Below are 21,608 nucleotides of genomic sequence, written 5' to 3'. Positions count from 1 at the left end.
GGGAGGTGTGTGCGAGTATGCGATCGATGAAAAGAGGGGCAGGAGTGTGCACTTGCATGGAACCATATTGGACAAAGGGGGGCATGGACGGTGAGAAGAGAACAGCGAAAGTGTGTGTTTGTGGTACGCGCACTTGGCTAGAGAGGTATATCGACCTGATGCGGAGCATCCCAAGGTCATCCCCATGTACCTACCATCGTCTCACCAAGTGCCTAGCAGACCCATGACACGAGCACGTGCAAGAGCTCTCGAAACCGAGGTGACATCTCTCCTCTCACATTTCCACTTCGATGCACATGAGACATGGCTACTACCTCAAACGGAGACATTGTGCATACTCAGGTACCAAGGAGCTAGCCATGGAGAAGCCAAGGAGCAAGAAGGATCAGGAGCGGAAGATATGCGTGAAGATGGAGAAGAAATCAGCCAAGTCCCAGGCTGGCCGGATGATCCAGACGAGGTCCCGGATGATCTGGACTCCGCCCAGATGATCCGAACTCAGCCCGGATGATCTGGACCCCAGCCCGGATGATCCGAACAATTGAAGACCCGAGAGAAACAGGAGTTCCCCTGAAGCCAGATCATCCGGACCCAGTCCCGGATCATCCGGACCTCCCGCAGCCCCCTCGACACAGCCGGACGATCCGGACGCCGTCCTGGATCATCCGGACCCCCGAAGCCCAGATCATCCGGATCGTGCATGCGTGCATGATGTTGGGCCGAGGCCCATTGAAACGCCCTCGATGCGGCTATATCTCCCACGTGTCGAAGCATGACTTAGAGGCATAACCGCATTGAAAGCAATGTCGCAAGTGGGGTAATCTTCACAAACAACCCATGTAATACAATAAAGGAAAAGATACATAGTTGGCTTACACTCGCCACTTCACACAATTACATGAATAAAGCATTACATCAACCAGTTACAATCAAGGTCCGACTACGGAACCCAAAATAAAAGAAGACTACCCCAAATGCTACACAGATCCCCGATCGACCCCAACTGGGCTCCACTACTGATCAACTGGAAACGAAACAACACAAGGGACAAGATCTTCATTGAGCTCCTCCTTGAGCTCGGTTGCGTCATCTGCTCGGTATCCTCGGCACCTGCAAGCTGGTTTTGGAAGTATCTGTGAGTCACGGGGACTCAGCAATCTCACACCCTCGCGATCAAGACTATTTAATCTTATGGGTAAGGTAAAAGGTATGAGGTGGAGCTGCAGCAAGCGACTAGCATATATGGTGGCTAACATACGCAAATGAGAGCGAGAAGAGAAGGAAAAGCACGGTCGATAAAAGTATGATCAAGAAGTGATCCTAGAACAACCTACGTCAAGCATAACTCCAACACCGTGTTCACTTCCCGGACCCCGCCGAGAAGAGACCATCACGGTAACACACGCGGTTGATGCATTTTAATTAAGATCAACTTCAGGTTTTCTACAACCGGACGTTAACAAATTCCCATCTGCTCATAACCACGGGCACAGCTTTCGAAAGTTCAAATCCCTGTAGGGGAGTCCCAACTTAGCCCATCACAAGCTCTCACGGTCAACGAAGGATATTCCTTCTAGCGGGAAGACCCGATCAGACTCGGAATCCCGGTTACAAGACATTTCGACAATGGTAAAACAAAACCAGCAACACCGCCCGAATGTGCCGACAAATCCCGATAGGAGCTGCACATATCTCGTTCTCAGGGCACACTCAGATGAGCTCTCCATACAACTAAAACCAAACCTCGAGTTTCCCCGAGGGGGCGCTGCACAGGACTCTAGTTTGGACCAACACTCAGAGGAGCACTAGCCCGGGGGGGGTTAAATAAAGATGACCCTTGAGTCTGCGGAACCCAAGGGAAAAAAGGCTAGGTGGCGAATGGTAAAACCAAAGTTGGGCATTGTTGGAAGAGTTTCATTCAAGGTGAACTATCACGGGGTTCCCATTATAGCCCAACCGCGTAAGGAACGCAAAATCCGGGAACATAACACCGATATGACGGAAACTAGGGCGGCAAGAGTGGAACAAAACACCAAGCATAAGGCCGAGCCTTCCACCCTTTACCAAGTATATAGATGCATTAATTAAATAAGATATATTGTGATATCCCAACAAGTAAACATGTTCCAACAAGGAACAACATCTCCATGTTCCAACAAGGAACAAACTTCAATCTTCACCTGCAACTAACAACGCTATAAGACGGGCTGAGCAAAGCGGTATCATAGCCAAACAACGGTTTGCTAGGATAAGGTGGGTTAGAGGCTTGGCTTAACAATATGGGAGGCATGATAAGCAAGTGCTAGGTATCGCAGCATAGGCATAGCAAGAGAGCGAGCAACTAGCAAGCAAAGATAGAAGTGATTTCGAGGGTATGGTCATCTTGCCTGAGATCCCGCAAGGAAGAAGAACGAGCCCATGAAGAAGACAAATGGACGTAGACGAACGATTCCTCACAAACACGACGTTATCGGAACCAACCCGAAGAAGCAACACCGGAAAGAAGCAAACAACATAGTAAACAACCACCACATAGACATGGCATGATGCACAACCAAGTATGATGCATGTCCAGTTTAATGAGGCATGGCATGGCAACATGCACAAACAATACTACAAGTTAAATGGAGCTCAATATGCATCGGGATGCATATTGACAAAACACCACATGACTTATTTAATTCTCTCTCGTTTATGTACCCAACAATATTAAATGTTGTTAAACATGGCAACAGGGTGAAGCAAAATAAAACTACCTATCTAGTCAAGGTTAAATGAAGCCGGAAACAACAAACAACAAATTTCGGTGAATCCCCATATGCATATCTTAGATCTGTGTTGTTCTGCCCTAATCACAATTTTAGAGTTGTTAAACATGCAAATTGAATGCACCATGTTAAACTAGGCATTTTCCACCCCATTTACATATAAAGATTATTTAAAACCGAGCTACGATTATTTAGTTGTGAATTAAATCATTTTTACATGGCATAGGAGCAAATTTAAACAAACATCATTTTAAACTTGTCAAACATGATCGAAAGTTGGATATTGTGAAACTAGATGAAATTCTAGTCAAGTTACATATATAACTTATTTAGATCCGATGCACGGTTGAGAAGTTATTAAATGCATGAACTTTAGGGGTTATTCTGCAAAACTGGCACTCTCTGGGAAAATAGCTAAATCCGCTGGACAGGAAAAAAATAGAAACGGGCCGAAACAAGTTGGCCCAACAGGAGGAAAAAATAGAGGAGGGGCGCTATGGTGTTGCCTCACCCATGGGCCTTGGCCTGACTCGGTGGAGAGGCTGGCGCACCCTTCGCTCTGCTGGGCTGAGCGGGGAAAGGCCCAGGCGCTGTCGATGCGGTGGCCCAAGCGATGGCGATGCGGTCAACGTGGTTCGAGCGCTCGCGTCCTGAAACTGACGAAGCAGAGGAAGCAGGGCGTCTGAACTTGCATCGAGAAGAAGCGGGGGAAGCAGGGCGCGACTCCGACGAGGGAGATGGCCGGCGTTCTCAGGCGTGGAGAGGCACGGCTCTGGCGGAGCCAGCGGGGAGCGGCAAGGGGCGCGGGACTCAGCAAGGGAGGTTGGCGACGAGCCTTGGTGGGGCGGTCTCTAGGGCACGGGGAAGCGACGTGGGGAATCGGCGAGGACCAAGGCGAAGCAGGGGATGTCCGGCAAGGGCGCGGGTCTCCAGGACGGCGGATCTGGCCGGGAATGGAGCGGAACGCAGCGCTGGAACTTGGCGGGGCGATGGCTTCCTTGTTCGTCCCTGAGAGAGAGAGAGCGATTGAGAGAGAGGAAAACAGAGGAGGAGAATGAAAGGAGGGAGAGGAAGAAGGAGATGGCAGGGCGCGAAGGTCGACTTGCAGGTCACCGGAGTGGCTAGGCGAGGAGGAGGTCCTGCGGGGTAGCTCCATGGGGCAGAAGACTTGCTCCCGGCGAAGACGAAGCTTGAGGACTTGGCGTCCTGAGGCGGCGACACAGTCTACGCAGGGGCGCGCGGGCTTCTGCACCGGGCCCTCCATGGCGGGAGCTAGCTGGGCGACGGGATCCTGGAGGCTTCGGTGGTGCGGGGAAGCACGGGAGGATGCAGGCGAGGGCCTGTTGCTGCAAGATCGGGACTCCCTGCTCGAGCTCCTCAGGCGCGTGCTCGCGCACGAGAGCGAGAGGAGGCTGGGCCTCGGGTGTCGGGCAGTGGAGGCTGAGGATTGGGCGTCGACGGAAAACAAGGAATGTGGTCGGGGAGATTGGATCGGGAGGAGATCCCGAGGAGAAGCGAGAGAGTGGCGGCGGCGGCTGCGGGAATGGATGGGACATGGGCCTAAAAACTAGGGTTAGACCAAATATATAGCCAGTGTATTAAAGGAGAGGGATTTGGATCATCGGATCAAAATCCGACGGACGAGAATAAAATAGGTAGGGAGTCCAAATAAGAAAATGGAGACATTTTGTAGACGTTTGGGGATGATCCGGATCCAACGGTGACGACTGCCCGGGTCGGGTCCGGGACAATTTCGGACGCGCACGTGAGGGGTTGGATGCACTATGCAGAGAGGGTTTTGGACCGTACGATCGCATCGGACAACTCCGGAAGAGAAGAGGGGAAGGAGGATGGACTAGGTGGGCTGTGGCGAGACTGCGAGGGGGAGAAGAGAGAGAGGGCCCGGCATCTGTTTCCGGAGACCGAAAACGTCCGATGTTAGACCGACTATAATGTCGCTATAGTTATCCGTTGGGGCATCAAATGAAACCCGAATGCGATGAAATATGACAGGCGGTCTATCTACACTATAATAAGACCGCACGCCAACTCTCATCCCATTCTGAGAACATTTTTCCGGCCACTTATAAAATACTATTTCGGACATGCCGCGGGCGCGTGCAAGTGTGTTTGGGCTCAAAACGGATAATGGATGGAACTGGGAGAACCCGGGCGAATGCAAGTTTCGAAAACGCGATGATGCAATGCACATGATGACACGACAAGATGCAACACGCAAGCAAATGACAAAGCAATAACAGCGAATAACTGGAGGACACCTGGCACATCGGTCTCGGGGCATTACAACACTCCACCACTACGAGAGGATCTCGTCCCGAGATCTAGAATGGCACCGGAGGGGAAAGGAAGAGGAAGAGGTGAGGTGAAACTATGTTGCTTCTCTAACAAACGAGTGAAACCAAAGAACCTTGCGAGGTTGAACAAATTCGAGAAAAGAATACAACGAAGGTGAACAAAGTCGAAAACACTCGTTAGAAAAGAGGGACAAAGAACATTGAGAAAATACCTTGAGGTTGAAGGGAAAGATATATATTGAAACCACTCTGGTTAAAACAAGATAGAGAAGGATTAAGAATGATATAATTTGGACAGCACTCCGACTGTAAACGGAAGGAATTGAACATGAATTTGACAAGATGAGGGGATACTTGATGAAATCAACAACACACTGCCTCCGGAATTATTGAAAGAATGGCACAACGGGTAAGAATGATTTCAGACGGCACTCCGGTTGAGAAGGGAGCCAAAAATTGACAGAATGGGAAGAACTTGAAAAGAGGGCATGGCACTCCGGTTAAATGGGATAAGGAAGGAAAGAACATGATCTTCACAATTTGAGACGATGAGAGAGCAACATCACAAAGCTTCCGGAACAAAAGAATAGAAGCTAGATTGTTGGGATAAAGGGATGGAGAAGAAAATGGCAATTTCTACCACAAATGAGCTTGAGAAGGTATCCTTAGGAGAAGGGTCAAACGGAGTTGTTGGAAAACCAGCAAAGAAAAGGATAATCTTGATATGGACTTATAGGAGACATCTCAAAATTATGAGGTTACAACTTGCCACTCACGAAAAAGATTTGATTGGATTGATATCAACAAGGGAACAAGAAAACTTATATCACCGGGAGGATAAATGAAAAACTTGGATCATTTATAAGCACCATAATTAGCAACAATCCTTAGGGAAGGCTTTAGGTGAAATATAACCCAATATAACTCCAATGAAGAGATTGATGGATTTAAAATACCTCATTCTTAACAATATGTGAATCATGAAGCATGAACTCAAATTATCAAGAATTATGTAATCCCACCTCCAATGGTACGGAAGAAAGAATTGCACTCTGGATTGCAAGATGAAGAATACTTGAGCTCCTTAGGAAAGAATCTCGATGAAAACTTCAAGAAGGGATAAGAATCCTTGATGAACCATCATGTAGAGCCTTCATTAGGAACTCTAGTAGCAAAAGAATGATCAAACGAAATGAAGGATGAAAAAAATAAGGTTGAAGCCTTGTAATGATTTAAATGAATCTCCATGGAGATGTAATTGAAAGATCTTGGAACTCCGGGAAAAAGAGAAGATGAAACAATAGAAAACAGGAATTTGATGAGCCTCCAGAATAGGAAATTAATCACTTGGATGAAATAGAATAAGGATTACATTATGCTTATCCTTCACCAATTAAATTGATGACAATCAACGGATTTGGCATATTACTTATTCAAGTAGAAAAGATTAAGATAGGTCTAGCGCCAACTTGAGAAGGTCTTCGATGATCCACCGGTAGGATGAAAGAACGAATGAATTGATATGATAACGAAAGAGAAGTACTCTTGAACGAACCACCGTAAAAATTGAAAATGAACAATGAAAAATATAAAGAAACACTGGGAGGAATTATCAAATACATGAAGATGCTTGAGAGGATTTAGATACAACTGAAACGAAGAGATCACGCGCTGATTAAAGAATATTGAATGATGCACCGGTGAGATTTGGGGAACGAGAGCTGAAAGCTGAGAATGAACAAGTCTTCTGAAATGATGGACTCCGGATAATAAACTGAGAAGACTCTTGAATTGCCCCGGATAGGTAAAAAGATTTCTCACAATCGAAAACAGTTATGAGAGGAAGGCAACAAGTTAGAATCACGAATCTTGAAGAGAATGGAGCAAGATTAAAGAGAAACTCTTCTTTGGTCTTCAATATCTGAGAATGACAATGAGAAACACCATCAAATTGTTGAGATCTCCGGGATTAAAATTGGAAAGGCTGAACCAACGATGAAAGAATTTGAAAGATCAAGGAGAAAGGCATTTGACTGATGATAACTCATTCTTACATCAAACTTGGAAAAGAATTTGAGAGTAACGCCGGGAAAAATAAGAAGAGTCAGGTAAGATCCTGGGGAAAGACCTGTGGGTTAGGGCCCACTCAAAGAAACACCGTTGAAAAGGTTGCTTGGAAGATAGATTACACCGGTTGAATTAAAAGACTTGAAAGAGAGAACCTCCTCGAAAGATCTTGAATGAATGCAGAGTGGAAACACGAATCTTCGAGATATCTTCAGCACTTCGGAACAATTAAATAGCGAGAAGTGAATGAATATGAGGCGCACTGGCATGAGAAGGTATTTGAGAGGAGGAAAGGATATGATCAACAAAGCTTGAATTGGTTCCACTGGAGAAGAAAAGAATGAAGAATGACGAACTTGAGGCTCCGTTAGTATCTTCATGAGAATCACCGGATAAGAACATTGAAGGAAAAAGGATGGAGAGACTTCCCATCAATAAAAGTATACTTGAATAAGAAATCTGAGTCCCTAAAGAAAACAAGGGAGGGAGGGCGGGAAAAACCAAGGCAACTTGGGATGGATGAAACGAACACCGTTGAGAAAGCTGAGATTGAATCTTGCGAATATTGAAAATGAACGGATCCGCTTGAAGAGAAACACGCCGGTTAAAAGGGATTGACAAAAACAATCTTGATGATCAAGAAGGATTGGTATTCACATCGGAGTATGAGAACACCATTTAGGAAAGGTATGGAATCCACATTTGACTTCGAAGCAACTCGAATACCACAACTCAAAACAAAACAAAGGATTGGCTCGCATAATAAGCCGGAACAAACATATGATAGAGATTTCGTCCGAAGTTTTCGTGGTGGGGCCTACACGGGCTCGATCGTACAACACCATCATGTACAAGGCAGTGCACATGACATACGAAGCGTCCCCGAGTCGGTATAGCCAAGGACTCTTTAAGACACAACGAGACCACTGTAAAACCAACCGTGGATAGGCGGACCACTAGACGTCGAACCCCAATTTCATATCATACATCTGTCGGAAAGATATCCTAGGAGCTACTTGAATTCCCACTTACAAACTCCCAAAACTTTCCGGTTATGCAATCAGGTGTTGGGGATACAGGGGAAGCATAATATCTCACCCAAATCTAGCAAATCCTACATCCAGCTATATCCATCCTTCAACACATAACCAAGAAACTTTTGGAAATTGTCTACCTCAACCTTCGAAAATCATCTGTTATACGAGTTATGGCAATACTCCCGAACTCCCGCCCCAGTACTGGGTGGCGTCGAGGTTATCTCACCAACAACTGCATAAAAGAGATTTTCAATGTCGGCGAACTAAACTCAGGTATTCCAGAACTGCAACGATAAAATTGTGACGACAACACCTCGGAGCTTAACTCCCCAGGACACTGCCACAACCCCTAAATGACAGGAGGCACCAAGACCAATGTTCTCGTCACAAAACCATCGGAACGATTCCAAGATACCCGCGTGATCCTAAATTTTTTTATTGAAATTTGAGAAGAGAATAGTCAAAACTCTACGTCAAGATGCCTTACCAGAGCGATGAAGTGACTGGGGAGTAAAAAGAATTCCTAACTCTCTGATATATAATTCCAAAATGACTCAAAACATTTTTCTAGACTCAACAACGCCAGCTATTCGATCAAGCAGGGGGGCTCCTAAGGTCGGGGAAGGCTCTGATACCAACTTGTAACGCCCTCGATGCGGCTATATCTCCCACGTGTCAAAGCACGACTTAGAGGCATAACCGCATTGAAAGCAATATCGCAAGTGAGGTAATCTTCACAAACAACCCATGTAATACAATAAGGGAAAAGATACATAGTTGGCTTACACTCGCCACTTCACACAATTACGTGAATAAAGCATTACATCAACCAGTTACAATCAAGGTCCGATTACGGAACCCAAAATAAAAGAAGACTACCCCAAAAGATACACAGATCCCCGATCGACCCCAACTGGGCTCCACAACTGATCAACTAGAAACGAAACAACACAAGGGACAATATCTTCATCGAGCTCCTCCTTGAGCTTGGTTGCGTCATCTGCTCGGTATCCTCGACACCTGCAAGCTGGTTTTGGAAGTATCTGTGAGTCACGGGGACTCAGCAATCTCACACCCTCGCGATCAAGACTATTTAAGCTTATGGGTAAGGTAAAAGGTATGAGGTGGAGTTGCAGCAAGCGACTAGCATATATGGTGGCTAACATACGCAAATGAGAGCGAGAAGGCAAAGCACGGTCGATAAAAGTATGATCAAGAAGTGATCCTAGAACAACCTACGTCAAGCATAACTCCAACACCATGTTCACTTCCCGGACCCCGCCGAGAAGAGACCATCACGGTAACACACGCGGTTGATGTATTTTAATTAAGATCAACTTCAGGTTTTCTACAACCGGACATTAACAAATTCCCATCTGCCCATAACCGCGGGCACGGCTTTCGAAAGTTCAAATCCCTGTAGGGGAGTCCCAACTTAGCCCATCACAAGCTCTCACGGTCAACGAAGGATATTCCTTCTAGCGGAAAGACCCGATCAGACTCGGAATCCCGGTTACAAGACATTTCGACAATGGTAAAACAAAACCAGTAGCACCGCCCGAATGTGCCGACAAATCCCGATAGGAGCTGCACATATCTCGTTCTCAGGGCACACTCAGATGAGCGCTCCATACAGCTAAAACCAAACCTCGGGTTTCCCCGAGGGGGCGCTGCATAGGACTCTAGTTTGGACCAACACTCAGAGGAGCACTGGCCCGGGGGGGTTTAAATAAAGATGACCCTTGAGTCCGCGGAACCCAATGGAAAAAAGGCTAGGTGGCGAATGGTAAAACCAAATTTGGGCATTGCTGGAAGAGTTTTATTCAAGGCGAACTGTCAAGGGGTTCCCATTATAGCCCAACCGCGTAAGGAATGCAAAATCCGGGAACATAACACCAATATGACGGAAACTAGGGTGGCAAGAGTGGAACAAAACACCAGGCATAAGGCCGAGCCTTCCACCCTTTACAAAGTATATAGATGCATTAATTAAATAAGATATATTGTGATATCCCAACAAGTAAACATGTTCCAACAAGGAACAACATCTCCATGTTCCAACAAGGAACGAACTTCAATCTTCACCTGCAACTAACAACGCTATAAGAGGGGCTGAGCAAAGCGGTAACATAGCCAAACAACGGTTTGCTAGGATAAGGTGGGTTAGAGGCTTGGCTTAACAATATGGGAGGCATGATAAGCAAGTGGTAGGTATCGCAGCATAGGCATAGCAAGAGAGCGAGCAACTAGCAAGCAAAGATAGAAGTGATTTCGAGGATATGGTCATCTTGCCTGAGATCCCGCAAGGAAGAAGAACGAGCCCATGAAGAAGACAAACGGACGTAGACGAATGGTTCCTCACAAACACGACGTTATCGGAACCAACCCGAAGAAGCAACACCGGAAATAAGCAAACAACATAGTAAACAACCACCACATAGACATGGCATGATGCACAACCAAGTATGATGCATGTCCGGTTTAATGAGGCATGGCATGGCAACATGTGCAAACAATACTACAAGTTAAATGGAGCTCAATATGCATCGGGATGCATATTGACAAAACACCACATGACTTATTTAGTTCTCTCTCATTTATGTACCCAACAATATTAAATGTTGTTAAACATGGCAAGAGGGTGAAGCAAAACAAAACTACCTATCTAGTCAAGGTTAAATGAAGCCAAAAACAACGAACAACAAATTTCGGTAAATCCCCATATGCATATCTTAGATTTGGTGTTGTTCTGCCCTAATCACAATTTTAGAGTTGTTAAACATGCAAAGTGAATGCACCATGTTAAATTAGGCATTTTTCCACCCCATTTACATATAGAGATTATTTAAAACCGAGCTACGGTTATTTAGTTGTGAATTAAATCATTTTTACATGGCATAGGAGCAAATTTAAACAAACACCATTTTAAACATGTCAAACATGATCGAAAGTTGGATATTGTGAAACTAGATGAAATTCTAGTCAAGTTACATATATAACTTATTTAGATCCGATGCACGGTTGAGAAGTTATTAAATGCATGAAGTTTAGGGGCTATTCTGCAAAACTGGCACTCTCTGGGAAAATAGCTAAATCCGCTGGACAGGAAAAAAATAGAAACGGGCCGAAACAAGTTGGCCCAACAGGAGGAAAAAATAGAGGAGGGGCGCTGCGGTGTGGCCTCACCCATGGGCCTTGGCCCGACTCGGTGGAGAGGCTGGCGCGCCCTTCGCTCAACTGGGCTGAGCGGGGAAAGGCCCAGGCGCTGTCGATGCGGTGGCCCAAGCAATGGCAATGCGGTCAACGTGGTTCGGGTGCTCACATCCTGAAACTGACAAAGCAGAGGAAGCAGGGCATCTGAACTTGCATCGAGAAGAAGCAGGGGAAGCAGGGCGCGACTCCGACGAGGGAGATGGTCGGCGTTCTCAGGCGTGGAGAGGCACGGCTCCGGCGGAGTCAGCGGGGAGCGGCAAGGGGCGTGGGACTCAGCAGGGGAGGTCAGCGACGAGCCTTGGCGGGGCGGTCTCCAGGGCACGGGGAGGCGACGTGGGGAACCGGCGAGGACCAAGGCGAAGCAGGGGATGTCCGGCAGGGGCGCGGGTCTCCAGGACGGCGGATCTGGCCGAGAACGGAGCGGAACGCAGCGCTGGAACTTGGCGGGGCGATGGCTTCCTTGTTCGTCCGTGAGAGAGAGAGAGCGATTGAGAGAGAGGAAAACAGAGGAGGAGAATGAAAGGAGGGAGAGGAAGAAGGAGATGGCAGGGCGCGAAGGTCGACTTGCAGGTCACCGGAGTGGCTAGGCGAGGAGGAGGTCCTGCGGGGTAGCTCCATGGGGCAGAAGACTTGCTCCCGGCGAAGACGAAGCTTGAGGACTTGGCGTCCTGAGGCGGCGACGCAGTCTACGCAGGGGCGCGCGGGCTTCTGCACCGGGCCCTCCATGGCGGGAGCTAGCTGGGCGACGGGATCCTGGAGGCTTCGGTGGTGCGGGGAAGCACGGGAGGATGCAGGCGAGGGCCTGTCGCTGCAGGATCGGGACTCCCTGCTCGAGCTCCTCAGGCGCGTGCTCGCGCACTAGAGCGAGAGGAGGCTGGGCCTCGGGTGTCGGGCAGTGGAGGCTGAGGATTGGGCGTCGACGGAAAACAAGGAATGTGGTCGGGGAGATTGGATCGGGAGGAGATCCCGAGGAGAAGCGAGAGAGTGGCGGCGGCGGCTGCGGGAATGGATGGGACATGGGCCTAAAAACTAGGGTTAGACCGAATATATAGCCAGTGTATTAAAGGAGAGGGATTTGGATCATCGGATCAAAATCCAACGGACGAGAATAAAATAGGTAGGGAGTCCAAATAAGAAAATGGAGACGTTTTGTAGACGTTTGGGGATGATCCGGATCCAACGATGACGACTGCCCGGGTCGGGTCCGGGACAATTTCGGACGCGCACGTGAGGGGTTGGATGCACTATGCAGAGAGGGTTTTGGACCGCGCGATCGCATCAGACAACTCCGGAAGAGAAGAGGGGAAGGAGGATGGACTAGGGGGGCTGTGGCGAGACTGCGAGGGGGAGAAGAGAGAGAGAGAGCCCGGCATCTGTTTTCGGAGACCGAAAACGTCCGACGTTAGACCGACTATAATGTCGCTATAGTTATCCGTTGGGGCATCAAATGAACTCCGAATGCGATGAAATTTGACAGGCGGTCTATCAACACTATAATAAGACTGCACGCCAACTCTCATCCCATTCCGAGAACATTTTTCCGGCCACTTATAAAATACTATTTCGGACATGCCGCGGGCGCGTGCAAGTGTGTTTGGGCTCAGAACGGATAACGGACGGAACTGGGAGAACCCGGGCGAATGTAAGTTTCGAAAACGCGATGATGCAATGCACATGATGACATGACAAGATGCAACACGCAAGCAAATGACAAAGCAATAACAGCGAATAACTGGAGGACACCTGGCACATCGGTCTCGGGGCGTTACACCCATGTACCCCTTCGCCCCCTTTGCCTATACAAACGACTCCTCCTCTACTTTTCTAGGGTTAGCATTTGTTTAGCTCATATTTAGAGATAGAGCATTGCTCATCCACATCGGATCTACTCCACGAGAGAGACCGCAGCCCCTCTTCGGGGAAGATCCCTTTGGATTGAAGACCCCTCTAAGGGAGGATGCCCTTGTGGATTCAAGACCTCCTCACGGAGAAGACCAGCAACCTTTGTATCGTCCTTAGTTGTCCGTGGATCATGTGATCTCTTATGTACTCGAGGATCTAGCACATGTGTGACTATTTCGTGTTGGTTTAGTGATTATCTCATGTTTTCCCTTGTGTTTCCCCTCATTTTCCCCCTCGTGTTCTTCGTGTTCTTCACGGGATCCGCTCCTTTCATGAAAGATCGGCCGATTAGGGTTCTACCCTACATCACGACCTGTGTGCCCGAAAGAAGGAGTCAGGGGGCCTACACACACCGTGGGTGAATGACCTAAAGAGAACTAACGAATGTGCGCGATGGAGGAGACGTCGAGGGAGGGTGAGAGGGGGGCGGGCGTGTGCATGCATGATAGAAAGTTAGCGCTAGCTACAAAGAGAAGAGGATTGTGTGGGTGTAAAAGACGAACAGAGATCATAATTCATTATAAAAAAAGTTGATTCAGATATTTGAAGAATATATCATAGTGTTTTAAACGGACGCATGCATGAATATATATAATGGTGACAAGCATAGTGTGGTTATGAACATGTTATACTACATATAAGATATAGAACATTTATTTGAATTTGTGATAATGTGTGGCTTTTGCAGCTCAGGGCTAAATACTTGTCATAATGTAGGGGGCGGGGCACTATACTTTGTGTGATAAACACAGTGTATGTATGAAACATGGTTTATATTATGAAGAACTAGTTAGTACATCAAATGTAGTATTATTTGGAATCAACATCAAGTGTATTCAAAGTTTTGAATTCGAGTTCATATCTATCTCTACAGTAATCATGTGGTGTGTTGTTAAGATAATATACGAATGATGGTTTAAGTTCGCAACGATCATGATTATAGATTCTTATTCAAATAGAGAAACAAATTCAAATTTAGTTCGAATTGCAGTGGTAGTATAGAAATTTGGAATGCACTAAAACAGTCATATGAGTAGGTTACATGCTTTATACAGCCATCGAAAAAATTTAATTGGACATAACATTCATAGATTTTGATAAGGACATCAATACCATTGTTACACCCCACAGCCCCTTCTACTATACATACCGGACCAATTACTAGAGCTCGTGCACACCAATTAAATTACTAGGTACTTCCGTTTCTTGGTAACGATTCTAATGTTCATGAGAATATGATGCTGCCTAAATTGGATACATTTGTTTTGCTTACAAAAGAAGGGCCTAGTTTGGAGAAGGATGAACATTGGAGCAAGAACAAGCATGGAGATGATGGCATGCACAAGGGAAACAAGAATGGAGTTTCAAGTGATGATTTCAGGACTTTGAAGCCACCATAATGAGTGCATAAAGTCTTGGATGAAATATACAATGCCACTTCACAGATTTCGTCCAGATGCTATTATAGGTGCTGCGTCACCTTATTATTGGGCCCAGGCTGATTTTAGAGTCCGTATGTGTGGGGAAACAAGAGATAGGGTTGGTTTCTAACCCCTCCTCCAAGAGCCATGAAATTCCCCCCTCTTCCTTCATATATACAGCCCTTAGGGCGTCGTTTAGACTTTGGGTTTTGTTTAGATTAAAAGTTCACGATAGATGCAACTTCACGTACTCCGTTTGTGTTCAACGACCAGACCAAGGAGTCATAGAACCCCACCTTGATCAATAAAGCTTTCATCTTATATTCGCAATATCCAGATTGCAATCTTAGTTTATTGCTTGTTCTTTGTTTGCTTGCGGGAAATAGACCTTCGTGGTCAGGTTGATCGTGCTCCGGTGTGGTCAATAACCTCTCAGAGTTGTTTAGCGATTGCTAAAGTGCGATGTCCTCGCACGTTCGTAGTTGGATCATGAAAGTCTACTCCTCTGAAATGATAACCACCATCTCATCGAAAGACGGGACACATTTGCCTCTATCAAGTGGTATCAGATTTCCAGGTTGCTCGGTGAGATTTTTACAGTTTTTCGTAGTTTAGATCGAGTTTGTTCTTCATACCTATAGTCCATGAAAAAGCCACAAAAAAATTAGGGTTAGTTCATCATATCTGAACCGATCTGAGCCTTTGCATAATCTTTTTAGGGTTTTTGCTTTGTTGAATTTGCGGTTGCATCGTCATGTCTAGTTGCTGGTCTTAGCGTCTAGTCTTTTTGAGTTTCGAGTTCTGGTCATAAGTTGCCATGCCGCCGTCGCACCATCATCATCGCCCCAGCCATCTACCACCACCGCTTATCCACCACCGATCCATATCCATGTACCATCACCAATCTGTATCCATATACCACCACCAATCCGTATCCATATACCACCACCGCTACCGTATACCACCACCGCAGCCATATCTTAGCATCATATATCCACCACCAATCCGAGCTATTTTCATATTAGGTTTGTTTTCGAGATCCATCTATTTTCCGATTCGTGTTTCCTTGCGTGAGTTGGTTTCGGAAAAAAGTAGACCCCCGGGCAGTGTTTAGGCCAAATTTTCGGTAGGTAAATTTTTTCCCCATCCTGTTTTTAGGCTTTTCTGAGTCTATTGAGACACTCGCCATCATAGTGATTTTTTGTCGCACTTTTTCATCATCATTGCCCTGATTTCCGAAAAAAAAATTATCAAAAAAAATTCCGTGCCTATCTTGTTAGTTTGACGTGGGAAGAGTTTTGAGACAGTTGCCATTATAGTGATTTTTCAAAAAAAAGAGGAGTGTAAAAAATGAGAGCAAAAAAACTTTCAGAGTGCCCTTTTCCCTTGGTTACATGTCGCGCCGTGATTTTGTTCCTGTTCTAGGCTCGTGTCTCTAGTACGGTCTAGCCTAGGACCAGCATAGTACTGTCGTTGAGCGTTTATTCAACTTTGCATCTCTGAATTGATTATTGCTGACCCTTTTTGCTACCATATTATAAGCCTTCCTAGCTCCACATACATCTACGTCATGCGTTTGACTCTCCTTGGTAATCGCTCTATCCAAGCTTTGAGAGTTTTTACTACAACGGTTGCTGATCACCGCCTTCTGCTAGGTAAGAAGTGGTATGAATTTGAGATTTGCTTGACAGATTTGTGACACCAACCACCACCACTTGTTAGTAGCCTGTAGGATTATATTCTTGTGTGTTTCTATTGCTGCTAACCATGGTAGGATCACAAGCCGACGAGACTGACTGGGAGAAATTGACGAACAAGGAGCTTCATGATAAGTTTCAGCAAATGATGAGTGGACAGGTGGAAGATGTGCTAAACAGATTTGAAGAGGCCATGGAGAAGATAGATGGCATTCAGAAGGCGTTTGAAACAAAGCTCGATAACAAGTTAATGAATTGCTCGTGCATCTTCCACAACCACCACCCGATGCACCTGTCACACCTCTACAGTAGTAGCAGCAGCAACAACAACAACAACAACAACAAAAACAACAACAACAACAACAACAACAACAACAACAACAACAACAACAACAATATCGCCTTCCAAATCAAGTGCGACGAGCACTACGTGTTCCCCTTGAGCCTCGTCAAAATTCTGGTGCCGTTGTACCTACTGTTGATGCTTCTATAGCACCTACTGCTACTGCAGACATGGAGGACCATTACGAGGATGAGGTTGATCAAAGTCAGAACTACGTGCAACCACCAACACCACCGCCACCAGGTCGTCCTCATGCATATCATCGCAACGGTAGGGCTGCACCACCACCTGAGGTACGAGATCATGACCATCTTCCTAAATTAAAATTAAATATTCCACCATTTGATGGTAGATATGTTCCAGATATATATCTTACTTCGGAGTTAGAAACTGAACAACATTTTACATGTTTACAATATCCTCAGGAGAGACGTGTTCCTGCTGCTGTTTGTGCTTTCACTAGATTTGCATGTGTTTGGTGGTCTGAACATTGTAGATTATATCCTATTCCGGCTACTTGGCTACTTTGAAAACTGCTATGCGTACTCGTTGGTTTCCACCATATTATCAACGTGAATTACTTCAAAAATTGCAACGTTTAAGACAAGGAAAACATTATGTAGAAGAATATTATCAGGAATTACAAACTGGCATGATTAGATGTGGTATTGTTGAGGATAATGAAGCTATGCTTGCACGTTTTATGGGTGGATTAAATAAGGAGATTCAGACCATTCTAGAGTATAAGGAATATAATAATATTGCTCGTTTATTCCATCTTGCTTGCAAAGCTGAACGTGAAGTGCAGGATCGACAGGCATTGGCGCGAACTAACTTTTCTGCAGGTCGACCTTCATCATCAACCCCGCGTGCATCCTCTACTTCCACACGTTCTGCTGCACCGGCACCTCCATCAGCTGCCACCTCCAACCGTGATACCAGAAAGCAGGCACAACCACCACTATCTGCCAAGAGCACACCGTTTGGACCTGCACATAGCTCTCCTTCATCCATGGCATCAACAGTGCAAACACATGATATTATTTGTCGTGTTGCAAGGGTGGAGGTCATTATGCGAGAGAATTCCCATCTAAGCGTGCGGTGATTGTTACTGAGGACGGTGGGTATGAGTCTGCTAGTGACTATGATGAGGAGACTTTGGCTCTTATTACAATTAAAGAACATGGTGGAGATGATTCTGATCATGAGACGCAATACATGGCTCCTTAGACGTTGACATGTATGAATGTTTAGTTGCTCAACGTGTTTTGAGTGTGTAGGTCACACAAGCTGAGCAAAAGCAGAGGCATAATTTGTTCCATAGAAAGGGAGTTGTGAAGGAATGTTTTGTTTGCGTCATCATAGATGGAGGGAGCTGCAACAACTTGGCTAGCATGGAGATGATGGAGAAGCTATCTCTCACTGCAAGACCACATCCACATCCTTACTACATCCAATGGTTCGACAACAGCGACAAGGTTAAGGTAACACATATTGTTTGTGTGCATTTTAGTATCTCTACATATGCTGATTATGTTGATTGTGATGTGGTTCCTATGCAAGCATGTTCCTTATTACTTGGTAGACCATGGCAATTTGATAAAAATTCTGTACACCATGTTATAAACAATCAGTATACTCTTGTTCATAAGGACAAAAATATTACTTTGCTTCCTATGACTCCTGATTCCATTTTGAAAGATGATATTAATAGAGCTAATAAAGCAAAATAGGAGAAAAATAAGAGTGAAAATCATATTGTGGCAAAATAATTTGAGCAACAAATGAAACCTAATAATAAATCATCTACTGTTGCTTCTGAAATTAAATTGAAATGTGCATGTTTACTTGCCACCAAATCTGATATTGATGATCTAGATTTAGGCAAATCTGTTAGCTATGCTTTTGTGTGCAAAGAGGCATTATTTTATTTCGAGGATGTACCTTCCTCTTTGCCTCCAGTTGTCACTAACATTTTGCAGGAGTTTGCTGACGTCTTTCCACAAGACGTGCCACCGGGATTACCACATATTCGAGGGATTGAGCATCCGATTAACTTAATTCCCGGTGCTTCACTACCAAACCGTGCGCCATACCGTACCAACCCAGAGGAGACGAAGGAGATTATGCATCAAGTACAGGAGCTGCTCGACAAAGATTATATACGCGAATCTCTTAGTCCTCGTGTTGTCCCTATTATACTAGTGCCAAAAAAGTATGGTACATCGCGTATGTGTGTTGATTGTAGAGGCATTAATAATATTACTATTCGTTACTGTCATCCTATTCCTAGGCTAGATGGCATGCTTGATGAATTGAGTGGCTCTACAATATTCTCCAAAGTTGGTTTGCGTAGTGGATACCATCAAATTCGTATGAAATTGGAAGATGAATGGAAAACAACATTTAAAACTAAGTTTGGATTATATGAGTGGTTAGTCATGCCTTTTGGGTTAACTAATGCACCTAGTACTTTCATGAGATTAATGAACGAAGTTATACATTCTTTCATTGGACGATTTATGGTACTCTATTGTGATGATATACTGATTTATAGCAGATCTTTGGAGGACATTTGGAACATTTACGTGTTGTTTTTATTGCTCTACGTGATGCACGTTTGTTTGGTAACCTTGGGAAGTGCACCTTTTGCACCGACCGAGTATCTTTTCTTGGCTATGTTGTTAGTCCACAAGGAATTGAAGTTGATAAAACCAAGATTGAAGCTACTGCGAGTTGGCCGCAGCCCAAAACGGTCACACAAGTGAGGAGTTTTCTTGGCCTCGCTGGATTCTATAGGCGTTTTGTAAGAGATTTCGTCACCATTGCAGCACCTCTCAATGAGCTTACAAAGAAGGATGTGCCTTTTGTTTGGGGTACCGCACAGGAAGAAGCCTTCACGGTATTGAAAGATAAGTTGACACATGCTCCTTTACCCCAACTTCCTGATTTTAGTAAGACTTTTGAGCTTGAATGTGATGCTAGTGGAATTGGTTTAGGAGGTGTGTTATTACAAGATGGAAAACCTATTGCATCCTTTTATGATAAATTGAGTGGGCCTAGTTTGAATTTTTCTACTTATGATAAAAAATTATATGCTCTTGTTCGGACCTTAGAAACATGGCAACATTATTTATGGCCCACAGAATTTGTTATACATTCTGATCATGAATCTTTGAAACACATTAAAAGTCAAGAAAACTAAACCGTAGACATGCTAAATGGGTTGAATTCATTATGACTTGCCCTTATGGCATTAAACACAAGGGTAAATAAAATTCTATTACCGAGGCATTGTCTCATCGTTATACTATGCTTTCACAACTTGACTTTTAAATTTTTGGTTTGGAGACCATCAAAGATCAATATGTGCATGATGCTGAATTTAAAGATGTATTGCAGAATTGTAAGGAAAGGAGAACTTGGAACAGGTTCATCATTAACGATGGATTTGTGTTTTGTGCTAACAAGCTATGCATTCTAGCTAGCTCCGTTCGTCTTTTGTTGTTGCAGGAGACATATGGAGGAGGATTAATAGGACACTTTGGCGTGAAGAAGACGGAGGATATACTTGCTACACATTTCTTTTGGCCAAAGATGAGACGGGATGTTGAGTGTTTTGTTGCTTGCTGCACTACATGTCAAAAAGCTAAGTCACGACTCAATCCTCGTGGTTTATATATGCCTTTGCATGTACCTAGTGTTCCCTGGGAGGGTATATCTATGGACTTTGTGTTAGGTTTACTCAAACAAAGAAGGGGATGGATAACATATTTTCTCGAAAATGGCACACTTTATACCATGTCATAAAGGCGATGATGTTGTTAATGTTGCTGATTTGTTCTTTCGTGAAATTATTTGCTTGCATGGTGTGCCAAATACTATTTGTTTCAGATTGTGATACTAAATTTCTTAGCCACATTTGGAGATGTTTATGGGCTAAGTTGGGGACTAAACTACTTTTTAGTACTACTTGTCACCCCAAACTGATGGACAAACTGATGTAGTCAATAGAACATTGTCTACTATGCTTAGGGCTGTTTTGAAGAATAACAAGAAAATGTGGGAAGAATGCTTGCCTCATATTGAATTTGCTTATAATCATTCGCTGCATTCTACTACTAAGATGTGCCCTTTTGAAATTTTGTATGGTTTCCTACCTCATGCACCTATTGATTTGTTGCCTCTTCCATCTTCGGAGAAGGTTAATTTTGATGCTAAACAACATGTTGAATTGATCTTAAAAATGCATGCATTAACTAAGGAAAACATTGAGCGTATGAATGCTAAATATAAATTTGCTGGAGATAAATGTAGAAAACATGTTGTGTTTGCACCTGGAGATGTTGTTTGGTTACATTTGCGTAAGGATAGATTTCCTAATTTGCGCAAATCAAAGATAATGCCATGTGCTGATGGTCTATTTAAGGTGTTAGAGAAAATAAATGATAATGCATATAAACTTGAGTTGCCTACAGATTTTGGGGTTGGTCCCACTTTTAACATTGCAGATTTGAAGCCTTATTTGGGTGAGGAAGATGAGTTTCCATTGAGGACGACTTCATTTCAAGAAGGGGAGGATGATGAGGACATCAATACTATTGTTACACCCACAACCCCTAGTGCTATACATACTGGACCAATTACTAGAGCTCGTGCACGCCAATTGAATTACCAGGTAATTTCGTTTCTTGGTAACAATTCTAATGTTCATGAGAATATGATGCTGCCTAGCTTGGACAAGAAAGATGAACGTTGGAGCAAGTTCAAGAATGGAGATGATGGCATGCGCAAGGGGAACAAGAACGGAGTTACCAATGATGATTCCAGGACTTTGAAGCCACC

Source organism: Triticum urartu, chromosome 4 (assembly GCF_003073215.2).
Source record: "Triticum urartu cultivar G1812 chromosome 4, Tu2.1, whole genome shotgun sequence".
NCBI classification, from domain to species: Eukaryota; Viridiplantae; Streptophyta; class Magnoliopsida; order Poales; family Poaceae; genus Triticum; species Triticum urartu.
Note: the sequence above shows the minus strand (reverse complement) of the source record.